This window comes from Hetaerina americana, unplaced genomic scaffold (genome assembly GCF_022747635.1).
Source record: "Hetaerina americana unplaced genomic scaffold, ioHetAmer1.1.p SCAF_3, whole genome shotgun sequence".
Classification (NCBI taxonomy): domain Eukaryota; kingdom Metazoa; phylum Arthropoda; class Insecta; order Odonata; family Calopterygidae; genus Hetaerina; species Hetaerina americana.
Genome location: NW_027286874.1, coordinates 68,718,738 through 68,732,594, shown reverse-complemented (window position 1 = coordinate 68,732,594; position 13,857 = coordinate 68,718,738). Strand labels below are relative to the sequence as shown.

Below are 13,857 nucleotides of genomic sequence, written 5' to 3'. Positions count from 1 at the left end.
TTCATCAACTTGTCCAGACAGTTGCACATGACTTACTAATTCTTGTCTCCATGTGATCTCTCCAATTCGGCTTGGAATGTGTGGCTGGCCCCAGATACTTTACTGATGGTGAGAGCTACAGCATTTGACATTGAAGGTAAGGGAGATTCAAATCATACATATAGTTTTTAATGTAAAAAGTGCCAGGACCATTCCATCCAGATTCATTACTAGCTCTCAACTCAGGTACTATACCTGAATACAGAATAGTACCCAGGCACTTCCCGTTAATGAATGCTGGTAGTAGTTTTGGGGGAGGTAACTCAGAGCTGCTAAGGTCTTTAGCACCATAGGGGATGGATGGGAAAGGATGAAGGGTGGAGAAACCTGGCATCAGCATTAGCCTACTTTTAAAAAAAGGTGCCAAGAGGTCCACAGTTTAACGTCCGATGGACGGCATATTCACTCAAAGCACCTCATTTAGGGATTGGGATACCACTGAAAAATATCCACCGTCTACAGGATTCTAACCCGGATCCTCTGGGTGAGAACATATGTTAGCCACCGCACCATCCCCATCCTCTGAGAGCTGCTAGGTCAACAGCATCCCTTGTGTATAGACATAGCCAACATTACTCATTTGGGTAATGAAACTATCAAAAACCAAATTAATGGCAACAAATTCTTCCCTGAATACTTCTTTTTATGGCACTTCATTTAGATGGGAGTGGGGCAAGAGAGAGTCTGTGAGAGCAGATGCCTCTTAGACTGGCTGAGTTTGCTATGCAAGCATGCACCTAATTCATCACTCAAAGTATGAACTCTGTGTCTTTCTGCTGCCCAGGATATTTGATTTAAGGTGGTAGTGAATAGAATACAACTTCAATATCTGCAAAAGCAACCATACTATCTCATGGTAAAGAAACCCCTTTAGACTGTAAACCAGGTTGTGGAGAGCTGATACCTTGACTTTCCTTTCTGGTATTCGTCTTGACTTAGAAGAAAAGAATGGTCCCCTAATGCCCCTTATGTGTACATCAATAATTTCCTCCATTGTTTTCAGAATGAAGGATAGTAACCTTATATATTTTAATGAGTTGGTCTTTGCATAGTTCAACTTCTCTGGTTTGGGAATGAGCAACACCTTAGTTGAACTCCAGGTACAGAATAAATGGACCCATATGCCAAAGAGGATCAAAATACACATGTAAGTGGGAATAGTACCCAGCCTTTACCCTCTTGTAAAAGGGCTGGGGCAACTCCGTATTCTCCCGTATATTTGTACGTAGCAAACCTGGATATGGCCCACTTAGACTAATTAATATTGAATCTTTATATTGATGATCTAGTATCCTTAATTATTTCCACCCAAGCTCTAATCCTGCTTTACAATGACAACAGCAAGGTGTTAAAACGAATATATAGTGCTGTAGACTGTTACTACCTTCAGGATGGTCTAAAGAAAACCTCAGAATGATCCAACTTCTGGAAATGAACCTCAATTAAATCCAGTGAAATAGTTAAGTCCAATTAAGATCCGGATGATTTCTCCTCGATTAAATAAATATTTAGTCCATACCGCCAAACCATGAGCCACCAGTAAAGAATCTTGTTGTGTTAACAGATACTAACTAATTTCTCTGTCTTTATTCAGGTGGTTAAAAATAAAGCCATGCATATCTTAGACCTACTATATTGCTTCATGGAAATTAGAGATCCCCATGGAGTACAGTCATACTTTTAAAATATTGTTCTTCCGATTATTTTGCATTACTCTTCTATATGATCAATTTCAGCCCCATTCAATCTCCAAAATCTTAACACTGTCACTATTTTTTTGGTAAAATAACTAAACAAAAATTTCCCTTATTTTTGCAATATGGCCACTGATGCCATTCTGTTTTCACTCTCCATCTTTCTTCTTCCCAATCAAAGTTTAAAAGATTTTATTTACAACACTATTAACTCTTAAATAAATACAACACCCCTCAACAGGTTTATCTGGTTTATTTCAGAGGATCATCTTGATCTATCCATGGCCATTCCTTAATCTATACACCTACCCCTAGATTATCACTCATTAAATGCTTTTCTACCTCTCTTCTTCTCTGAATTCACTTCCTGTCAGTATTGATCCATTTCCTCTACACATGAACATGCTTACCACTCAAGCCCAATCTCCTCTCTATGAAAAATAATTAGAATGGTGTACTTGCTGATATGCATTTTGTTGACATTGTTCTAGGTGACATTGTGTCGCTCTGGATCTGTTACATTATTGTAATAATTAATAAGAATGCTTTGTTGTAATTGTTGCTATAATAAGTAATGTTGCTAAAATTGCAATTCCATGAAACTGCAGGAGATGCTGCAATAAAGAGGATGCCTCAGTAGCTTACCTGGCTGAAGCACTTGGCTAGACATTGAGGGATCTGGGTTCGAATCCCAGTCAAGGCAATTGATTTTTAATCTTTGATTTTGTTGCATTGTAAATTGCATAGCAAATGAAAATTCCAGTCTGGGTGAATTTTGTATGATGCAAGACTAGATGATAGAAAATAATCGCGGCATAGAACCTTACTCTGATTGTCCTGATAAGAGAACAAACACTTAGGGTCTTATTACTCAGTTAACAGATTTCTCATTCGAGTAATAATACCCAACTATCTGAGAAAGTTTCCAGAAATTTTGTATTTAATCTGTGGCACTAGGATTTCATTATATTTGCAAATTAAAATTCTTTCTATTCAACAATAATGAATGTGAGTTAGGGACCATCTATAGAACTTTGGGAATTTGCTACCAATTACTAATCACCAATTAACTTAATATTCAGCCAAAAAACGTCCTTAGGCTTACCAATGTGCAGAACTTGTTGACCACTCTGGCAAAGATTAATTTCAAGCCTTTATGACATTGACATTTTGTTCTCTCTGCTGTAAGCAACATTCTGTTTATTGTGATGCAATCCAGTCTTAATTGTGATTCATATTTTCAGACCCCCAATTGAGTAAGATTTTATGGTATATAACAACAGTTGCGTCAAATATCTTTTGCTTTGACAAAGAATATTCCCTAAGGATGAGCTCTGATGGCTTGCACAAAGATAAAATACCATCCAGAGTTTGGTATGTAACAGCAGCTGACATGCATTGGACAAGTTGATGTGAAGACTACAGCCAGTTGGTCTCTATAAACGAAATAGGGTATTTATGAACACTTTTTCAAAGGTTTTTTGAAACTGGCTCCGGGTAGATACAGGGCAGTTTCGATCATTATATTTTAAGATCATACATCAAATAAGAATGAATACCCAATTGAAAGTTTTCTGCAGAAAAAATTGGATAAATATTTAATTTTCCCAAATTAAATTCAAACGCATGGCCATTATTTTCATTTTTCCAACGGCAAATCATAACAGTAAATTCCAATTATCCTACAATAAACCAAATTTTACCGCTGCATTTTTCCTTATGTACATAATAAACTTCCTTCCTATCTTAAATGTTCAATCCCCATTTTACTCACAGTAAGTTACGTAATATATGTAATGTTAGCATAGAAATTTATAAAAAAAAATTAGGGGGAACTTTTCACAAGGGTATAATCCACTTAAGATATTGTACAAGAGGAAAAGTTTATAATCACGCTGAGAATTTAATGGATGACTGAACTAAATTTATTCTGAACATTTCTTCTCACAGTTCTGTACAGCATACATTAGTTTGGCTCGTAGCAATAAAAAGATAGTTGGTTGAATATCAGAAAAGTAAGGATCAATGATGAGGTAAGTCAGAATTTTAAATGGCATTATGTTGAAATGAAAAAGTCTGCCACCAAAGAATCTTTTCTAATTACATTGATTATTTAGAGGGATTAATGGCTAGTGCATGCATTATTCTCCCGATTCCAAGAGACTTACCTATATTGCTACTATAAATAAGCAGACAAGACGACAGTGAACAAGATGATTGAAATATAATAAGCTCCATCAAAGGGCATTAGCTATTGTGTTTTATGAGAGATCAATCCATGGTCAACAAGGAGTAATATAATCAATTTTCAAAAATTAGATGATTTTTTAAAGAAAAAATTGGATTTGAATAAACATGAAGGATGTTAACCTTATAAAATCTTAGTCATTTTTTATAAGTGTACTTCCTAAATTAGTATGGATCCATTTAAGTTTTTTTCAAATTTATGTGGGTGAATACAAAAACTTGCACTTACATGGATGCTTCTGAAATGCATGAATTTTTCAAAGAACCGAACTCCCTGTCACAATAATGAACACATTAGTCATCACTATGTTTTAAGTAGCAGGTACAAGGTAACTATATAGCAACACAAAATTAGTCTGATCAAGCTTAGGTAGGTGATAGCACTTGTTCTCACTGAATTTCAAAATGAAACTTTACTATGCTCATTCCACCAAGTCTAAGCCATATTGGAGATGATATTTTAAAACTGTCTGCATTTTATTAGAGTGCTTTCCATTATGGATAGGCTCCTATATAGGAGAAATATCAATGTCTCACAACTAGTACACAATTGGATGAATGCAACTAATTAGATTCATCATTTCTTACAATAAAGGCACTTTTAGCTCACCATAATGGTACTAACCATTTAAGCAGCTAGTTACCCTCAAGTTCTTAATACAGTTAATGACCCAAAGTACAGGGTCCACATTTTCTTATTGAATGATTGACGCAGACTCTTCTGCTATCTTCCTATGCCTTATAATTTTACGGGGCAATAGATTGATTTAATAGTTTCCACTACAGGTATATATAGTAAAAAAATGCAGTGAACAAAGAAAAACAAGCAGTCAAGCAATCATGGAAATGTATGATAAATGCCAAAATAACGAATCTGGGATCTTTCAAGTTGAATGTTTGATAACATATACAATAGAAGAATGCTTTAAGGACAACATTATCAGAATTAAGGATCATCCCAAAAAAACGGAAGTTTGCACATGAGAAAGAAACCTTGTCACCTAAATTACTCCAAGCAAAATATTTGAATGATTTCGCTCATATACTAAACAGCATGCATAAAAGCATCAATCTATTTCCGGAATTTGTTACATTCTCAAGAAATAATTGTAGGTATCTTGAAATAAAAATCGTAAGGCTACAATTCAAATAAAAAATAATTAGATTATATGATTGAAAAAGATCCACTTACATCGCGCTGGATTATATGTTACCATTATATTTTGTTTGGCAAATCTAAGGAAACACCCATTCCAAGAATATAGAGTCTAGGTAAGAGACAATCGCTTCTCCATATTAAATTACATACCTTCATTAATTGAAATGCTGTCAGGATGATTTTTAATGGGACTGAAGAACCTTGAAAGCACCTCCACATATTTAAAAGGGTAGGTAATTAACTAGGAAAAAATCAGGAAATACTTTTTCACACTCTTAGTATCTTATTCTTCTATATAATGAAAAATTTACATGTTCAATGGCGATATTGGACTAATTGAAACCACTTTAACTCAAATGACAGAAATTATTACATGATTATATTTATGGGGTGAAATAAATCATTTATATATCTTTGTCAATACATACTTGATATTTCTGCTATTTGTTGTTAGATATGTCCTTCCAAATAATATGACAAAAATATTGGTTTAGCGATTATAATGACTCACGGAGTCAAAAAACACCAACAAGACAATCAATGAATATAATCAGAATATTTGGTAGGTAATTGTATTTGACTCCCACTCTCAAACTTTATAGCGAAATATGTCAAAAGAATTCCCTAATTTGAATAGAGCCCATACCACATGATGACACGAGCGGAAATCACATAACATGAAAATAAACTACATAGAAAACAAACAGTCATTCATACATTATTGTCTAACTTTTGACTCATTTTCTAAGGAAACAGAGTATCAGTATTTACAAGTAAATCCACACTTGCATCCTAACTACTACTTAAAGGCATAAAACAAGTGTCATCTTGTGGTTGGAAATATACACTCTATGTAGGAGACACAGACTAATATGAATACACACTATAGGATCACAACACACGAGTGAGACCAGGCACTCGTCTGATGCTCACAACCCTTGGCCAGGTGACACGGCTCTGTCCCAGAGTTCAACAGTCATTGGGTGCGCATACGGTAAAGTTGCAAAGGCTCACTTTAATCCAAAGGTCATATTTCACAGTAAACAGCCATATCAGTCACTCTTCAGCCGAGTTGGGAGCAGAGACAACAAATCTCAACCATGGATGACAGGTCATGTGATCAATCAATGTACAGAAGACATTACTTTCTTCAATAGCAATCCCATCAGCACTTCAAGCTCCATGAAATATTTACAATCTATCTCCGTAATTGACAATTATAACTATTTACTTGATTACAATATTGTGAACATTTGCACCAATAGCAACAAAATATCCTGACTCGTTAAATCTGCCTGGATTAAATAATGGAAGGGCATTTGATCATATTGCTGTCAAAATTAAGTTTACAAATTGAAATGAACCCTGTTTTGCAATGGTTGAGAAATCCTGCTCTATTGTCTACATGCTGATTGATTCCAATACACCATTAGGATCTTGTTTAAAAATGCCCCAAAGACAATGGGAAAAATGGGGTTGTGAGAAAAGGCGTATATGCACATAAAAAGTAGTGTGTTCTATAAATCTGAAATTGCTACTGACCAGGACAAGGCTATTGTGCACGAATTCAATGCATGCTCTCAACTTTTTGTTTCATCAGACCAGAAAACTGAGATGTGCTGGGAGAATAGTACATATTCACATAGCAAAAACAATGAGACAATATTTTTTTGTGTTATCCGAATTGTGGTAAATTCAATGGAATTCAACTTTGATTTACGAATAGTAATTCAACACAAAAGATACTAGTCTAACATAAAAACCAAAGTGAATAATTTTTTGCTGCTACAAAACCATTTTATAACTTTCATTTAGGAGCACCAACTCTTTTTATCATGTAAAATTAATACTCTATAAAAGGTTATTTTGTGCTGATTAACTTGAAAGGACACATTATGTTGATCACAATTCAGCTCCCATAATCATCACAATGGATAATTAAGGGAAAATATCCCTTTATTTCTACAGTAAGGCTTTGAATATTTTAGATTTTTAACAACAATGAAGGAACACATTTTCTACTGGACTGTCAAGTCTGTAAACACACATTAGGCACATTCAAGTACCCATGACACAATTACCGACATTCTAGGACACAGTTTGAATATGCTCAGTAATGATTATGGGAGAGGTAAATATTGCCTTATTTGTACATTTTAAGTACACATTCAAGTATTTGAACAAATTAATACAAGAGATGACAAGTTATTTCAATTTATAGTCAAAATACACCAAAATGATCCTAAGACTACATTGTTAAGAAATACTGGGAAAATGAACTTAGATCTTATTATTTATGTCATATATGTAGTGGGAAACAACATTTAATAAAGCAAACACTAACTATAAATATGGTAGTTCACTTAGAATTTGCATAATATCCTTTCATAACTCACAAATTTTGTGAATTATAAAATATAATGGTTGTTTAGTTAAACAACAAACTCTTTTCTCCAACTAATTCCTTCCAGAAAAATACTCACTACAAAATGTTTCCTCACATATAAAAATCTTTTAATCATAAGTACTCCACAACAAACACATTTTAGCGGTGCAATTTCATTCTAATGATCCAATTATTACCATGACAGAAACGTCAAGAAAGTTTCTAGATGTTTTATGTCATCAAATTATAGGCAATCATAATGATACACATAACATGATGAATTTTTAAAACCTGAAAGCACCACACATCCTTAGTGACTTGAATGCCTGAATTTATGTTGCTAGCCAGCTAACTAATGAATATGAATCACCAAAAAGGTGAAGAATAACAGATTCCTTTTTTCTTAACACAATCACTCTTAATGCCATTGGTGAAATCTCAAAGATGACAATGCATTTTAGAAGCTAGCTTTGGCAATTAGGACACATTCTTGGTGTTTATTGATTTAAAAGTAAAGTTTGAAAAAACATTCTCATGTGTCACAGGGAACCTGCTGTTAACATTAAGTTATCCTTCTAAGGGCAGCATATAGCCAGGAAATTGCACAATATTATAGAAGTATGTTGATATAATATGCCACTCTAAGCAGGGAAGAACATGTCTGCACTGGAATGAATATCAACTTTAATGCATTATGTTCTTTTTTCACTTTAAAAAGTTTCACCCGCCATGAAATTCCTGTATGAACTACTACTGTGACCATTAAATAGGGAATATGGATATGCTGCCGCCGACAAAACACTCATTCCACCACATAACTTTATGTATTAGGCAATAGCAGACTATGCATATGCCAATGTGAGAATTTATTCTTAGCTGACAGCACCAAGCATATGCATACATAAATGACACAGATGAGGACATGGACATACACACACCCATACAAATGACAAATAAACCATGCACACACCACACATTCCAACTAAAAAAAACTAAATGCAATTGAATAACACAGAAAAGAAGGCAGAGAAAAAAATTGGGGAATTTAGTTTCATAGAATTATGCTTTAATTTGAATTTGGTGATTTAAAACACATTCATGAGACATAAAAAATGGAATTACCAAAGACTAGTAAAAATAAACAAAATGTATACATTAGGCCTACATCTCAACAGATGTTGATTGTGCACCTTAAATTGTGATCTGTATGAATACAAAAGTTCGCTAACTGTTCAAGCTGTATTATCTAATTTTCAATCTCTATAATCCATTTTTTTTGGAAAATAATTTACAATGTTTGCTTTGTCCAAGCTCTTCATATTTATATACTATACACACACAGATATTCAGGCAAAATAACATACCAAACCATTATTTCAGAGAACATTTACAGTTGAGTCAACTTAAGTCTTTGCCTGAAATATCTCTCCAGAAAATTAACATATGCTCTTATTTAAATCATAATCCAACACTTACATAACACTACCAATGGAAGTCACTGGTAAAATTTATTTACCTACACATAAAGAACAAGAATTCAGTCAGAAAGACTTCATTAACATCACATTTTCCAAAGAAGAGTTAAGTTAAAAATTTGTAAGGAATTTACATTTGCCTACAGTTTATAATTCTGTACAACTTTTATATTCTATATGACATACACAAAGACAACATTCTATACAGTAACAAAAACAATACCTGCAACTAGATATCACATGAAAAGAATTACACACCATTTTTATTGCTACAGCAAAATGGTTCACTCATTTAAATAAAGGCTTTATTAAAGTCACCGCCATAACAAATTCCCCCACTATTTTCTCCAACCAAGTGGGAAAAACATTTACAAGGTCCGTAAAAAAGTAATGAAGGGAGGAAGGATACATGCAAAAAATGTTAATCTTTTGCCTTTTATTTAAAATGGTAACACTTATATTACTAACACTATGTACTTCTGCTTTAACTATTTAAGGCCAATGAGCAAAAATGTCAAGTGATTACTTAAAAATAATACAGTGGGCTTGTATAAATGAAATAAATCATACCATTATTACATAATTTCAAACTAATTGGCATACTGCTTCACTAATAACTTCCAAAAAAATATAAAATTTCAACATGTTTATGAAATAGCTCAGTTGAAAGAAAATAAAAAAGCATATATAAAGATTTAAAGTAATCAAAAATCATGTGAAATGGTATTGTCTAATACAAATATGCTCAACATGTTACGAATGCCACAAATTCAATGATAAGACTCCATTACATGTGAGCGAAATTAGGTGACTAAATCTCTGGCAGCCCTAAGACTGACCCCACCTCCACTTTTCTAGGAGAGCATACATGTAAAAAAAATCCAATAAAATAAAAACAAACATAAGCTGGCTCATAAAATGGGTAGAAAGCTTTGGGCAATTGGGTTAACTGAGAGCTCCATGCAAAGCATGAGATGATGATAGAGATAGAAAATCTATTAGTTGGGTCATCAAATATTGGCATACTTATAATTAAGCAGGTTTGACAGTTTAAATGGTGAGCAGTATGAACATATGAACTGTATACTGTATTTGTATATAGGGTGTAGATTAATCTATTGACAGGAAAAGGATATGACTCGATGGCACATCCAGAAATAGAAACATACACATTCCTTTCAGATGAAGATGGTGGATACAAACCCAACCTGCTAAAGATACCTTCCAAGAGCATGCTTCCTTACTCAGTAAGCACAGAAGAGGTGTTACACAAAAAAGTAAACAAGATATATTGGCAGCAATAAATCCTAGTACTTTTTTACAAAACACATCTATGAAGTCTTTTGAACAGAATTATATAGTTTTGTTTCAATTTGAATTTTATTAATACTTTGAAGTTATGATATTCTCTCTTGTGACTGTTATTTTTCAACCTGCATTAGGCAGCAAAACAGCTGAAAAGAAAATAAGGGTGGCTTTAGAACATAGACTTGAGCATCACATACAAAATATTTCCTTTCTCACACCTCTCAGATAAAATTAATTAGTAGAAAACTTTATGAAATATTAGTGCTGAAACTATTCTTTGCAATGGAAAATGATTCCTGTGGTTGCATGTCCAATGACTGTAGTTCCCAATAATGGATACCAATGGATACCCAATATGGAAGTTCTGTGGAAGCAGTTTCTTCATTTTAGCAACATGATCACAAACAATCTAAAGAGATTTTGATTACATCAAGAATATCACAAAAAACTGGTTAGGATGGAAAAAGGTAAGAACTAATGAGGGTGGTTCAAAAAGACCATGTAAAAATGGAAACCACCTAGTTGTTCCGAATAAATCACTTTTGTAATTTAACAGTCTCCTTTTAGGATTGTTTCAATTTCATTCAACTCTCCTTAAATTTGTTTATCTCTTTCAAATAATATTATTGCCCCAACTCCAAATAAACACCCATTTCTTTCCACATTTACCTTTATGTTTTAATAAAACCTTTCTACTAGCCATTTCATCACAATGGAGAACATGTATTAGTCTAAGAGAGTCAAATCTGGAGAATTGAGGGCTTGGAGCTTGAGCCAGAATTGTAACTGCGACAACTTTGAGGGCCAGTTGAGGACAATTTTCTAGCAGCTTGGTTTTCAAACAGTCAAATAATGATGCATAGTATGCACTGGTTATTATCTGACCCTTTTCCAAAAGAGTGAATAAAGATTGTTTCCTGTGAACTTAAAAAAAGTTGCTATTGCCTTCCCACGCGAAGGTATGCCATCACAGTTTTTGGGTGCAGATCCATGTTCCATTCAATGATGAAATGTGCCTCAAGTATTGCAGGTTTTACTGAAACAGCTGCAAGCTGGTCATGGAAAATTTCACACAATTTCATTTTTGGGTGAACTTTGAGTAATCACTTCACCCACCTTAAAGTATTTTCCATATGTCCAAATATAGTAACAAAATATTAACTACCCATTCACTCAAGCTTTCTATAGCATTTGCAATCTCATGCACTTCACTATTCCATCACCATATAATGACTTTTATCAATAATTACAGGAGTAGTGAGCACAACAGGACATCTGGAACATTTGGAGTAACTTGGGGTGGTCAAATGACTGCTTCCGAGATTTTGAAACTTTATGCAAACCATCCCGATAAAATGGTGAAGATTTTACATAATAATGAAATTAAGAATACAAAGTAACTTTCCACTGTTCTTTATTAGCGTACAATCGGTTTCAATGCTCAAGCGTCATCATCAGGTACCCTCAGGTACCCTTACTTTGTATTCTTAATTTCATTAACATGAATTTCCACAAGGTTGAGCCAGAAACAATTGAATATTTTACATAATGTTTATACAGTTTCTCATAAGTCTGCTATGGTTATTTGTCAATCATAAAATAATATATTTGATTAACAAACAAAATTCCCTATCATTTATAGCTAAGCACTGAGTAGTAAGACAAATTTCGCTAAAACTTGGGGAGTGTTCTTTCAAGAGATGCTAATAATGGAAAGTTACTTGATATACCTGTATAATGAAAAGTCTACTTTAGCTTTAAGTTCTCCGTTTGGAAAGAATTTCCATCCGCCAAGTAAAAGTTTGAGCATGGGGAAGAGATGGAAATTCGAATGGAGCCAAATCAGGCGGGTGTGGCAACAATTTGTATCTCAGTTCATATATTTTTGCCAAGGCAGTGACTCTTGTGCGTAGGCGTGCATTGTCTTGATGAAAGATGACTTTCTTCCGTGCCAAACCTGGCCTTTCATCTTGTATCTTTTGCTGTAATTAGTCCAGGAGATTGGTGTAGTATTGTCTGGTAATTATTTGAACGGTGGGAACGTAATCAATCGGCAGAATCCCTTTCACATTTCAGAAAACTGAGGCCATCACCTTTACGGCTGACTGTATTGCCTTTGCTATCTTTGTTGGTGGTGAATCAACATTTTTTCACCGCTTTGACTGCTGTTTTGTTTATGGGGTATATTATGGGACTCAAGTTTCATCTGAGGTCACAAACTGGCTCAGAAAATCTTGTTGGTTTCTCTTAAAACGGATCAAGCATGTTCGGAAATTTCCATTCCGATGCGTTTGTGATCCTGCATCAAGAGTCACCGGACCCATCTAGCAGATAATTTTCTCATATCCAATTCCACCGTTAAAATGCGATATGCCAGGTCAGATGGCACCCCAAACAGCTTCAGCAATTTATCGCACTTTCAGTTGGCTATCCTCCATGACCATTTTATGCACTTTAGCAATAATTTCTGGGGTAGTGGCACATTTTGGCCTACCACTGCGTGGATCATCATCTAAGTTGTCCTGGCCAAACTAAAACCCATTTATCCACTGGGAACAGTTGACTATAAAGGAGCAGAGTCTCACAGAGTATTCTGAAAGTCGGAATGAATTTCCTTTGTTCTCATACCTTTCTTTAAGAAGTACATAATCACAGCTTGAATCTCAATTTTTTCCATTTTCACATATCAATGCATGGGAAAAACAACAGAGGTATTCGCACCACAGATCTCTTACCAGAACACTGGCGCGTGACAAGTTTACTCATTAAGGATTACCGATTACTACATGGGAAACTCATTGTGCTAGCACTGACATCTGGTGGTCATTCCATGAATCTTTCAAACTACCCTCGTACACCAGAGACCCATCTCTCTGACTTCGCAAACTTTGTCTGCATGGACTTTTCAGATTATCTGCATATTTTTAAACACTCCTTTACACATGCTTCTTCAAAAAGTAGAAAGATGGATATTTATCCTTTAACATGGTTAATAATTTTGGTTTGGCCCATAAAAAGACTTCATTTAATTCTTTTGCAATTACCAATGTTGCTCTCTTGACTTAAATGGTGTATTCAATACTCATTTGCTACAAGGCAGCATCAGCAGTGAGTGATTACTGGGCTTCATCAAAATTAGACTGAAGTAAAAGTTATGCTCTGAATTTTCATAAAAATTACTGGCAGATAATTTAGAAAGCCATATTTATATAACACATACTTCTAGGCTAGTTATAATAAAACATATGAGTTAGGCATATGTAGACTATATTATACATTTCAAAGCTCTTTGCTTATTTCACATACATTCTCTTTTACTCATAAATAAAAAATCTGACAGTAATTTGAAATGGGAGAATTTTGAATTGTGGAATTCAAATCTGGGCAATACCATGGAGAAAACTTCATTTTTGCTAACTTTAAGAATTAATTATTTTATGGGTCCATATTTACCTGGAAAACCAAATATTGGGTTCACTAAACAGCCAATACAATTAAATATATCAATCATAACACAGGATTTGTCATCAGTGTATATACATTGTTAAA

General features: G+C 34.2%; 1 protein-coding gene across 1 annotated transcript in view; it reads right to left on the bottom strand.

Moving 5' to 3' along the window:
- Positions 1–5,697: 5,697 nt before the first annotated feature.
- Syx1A (Syntaxin 1A) overlaps positions 5,698–13,857 on the bottom strand; it is a 30,537-nt gene continuing 22,377 nt past the window's right edge. Inside the window, exon 7 of the mRNA XM_071588620.1 lies at positions 5,698–10,454. The gene's annotated coding sequence lies outside the window, so the exon portion shown is untranslated. The remainder of the gene's footprint in view (positions 10,455–13,857) is intronic.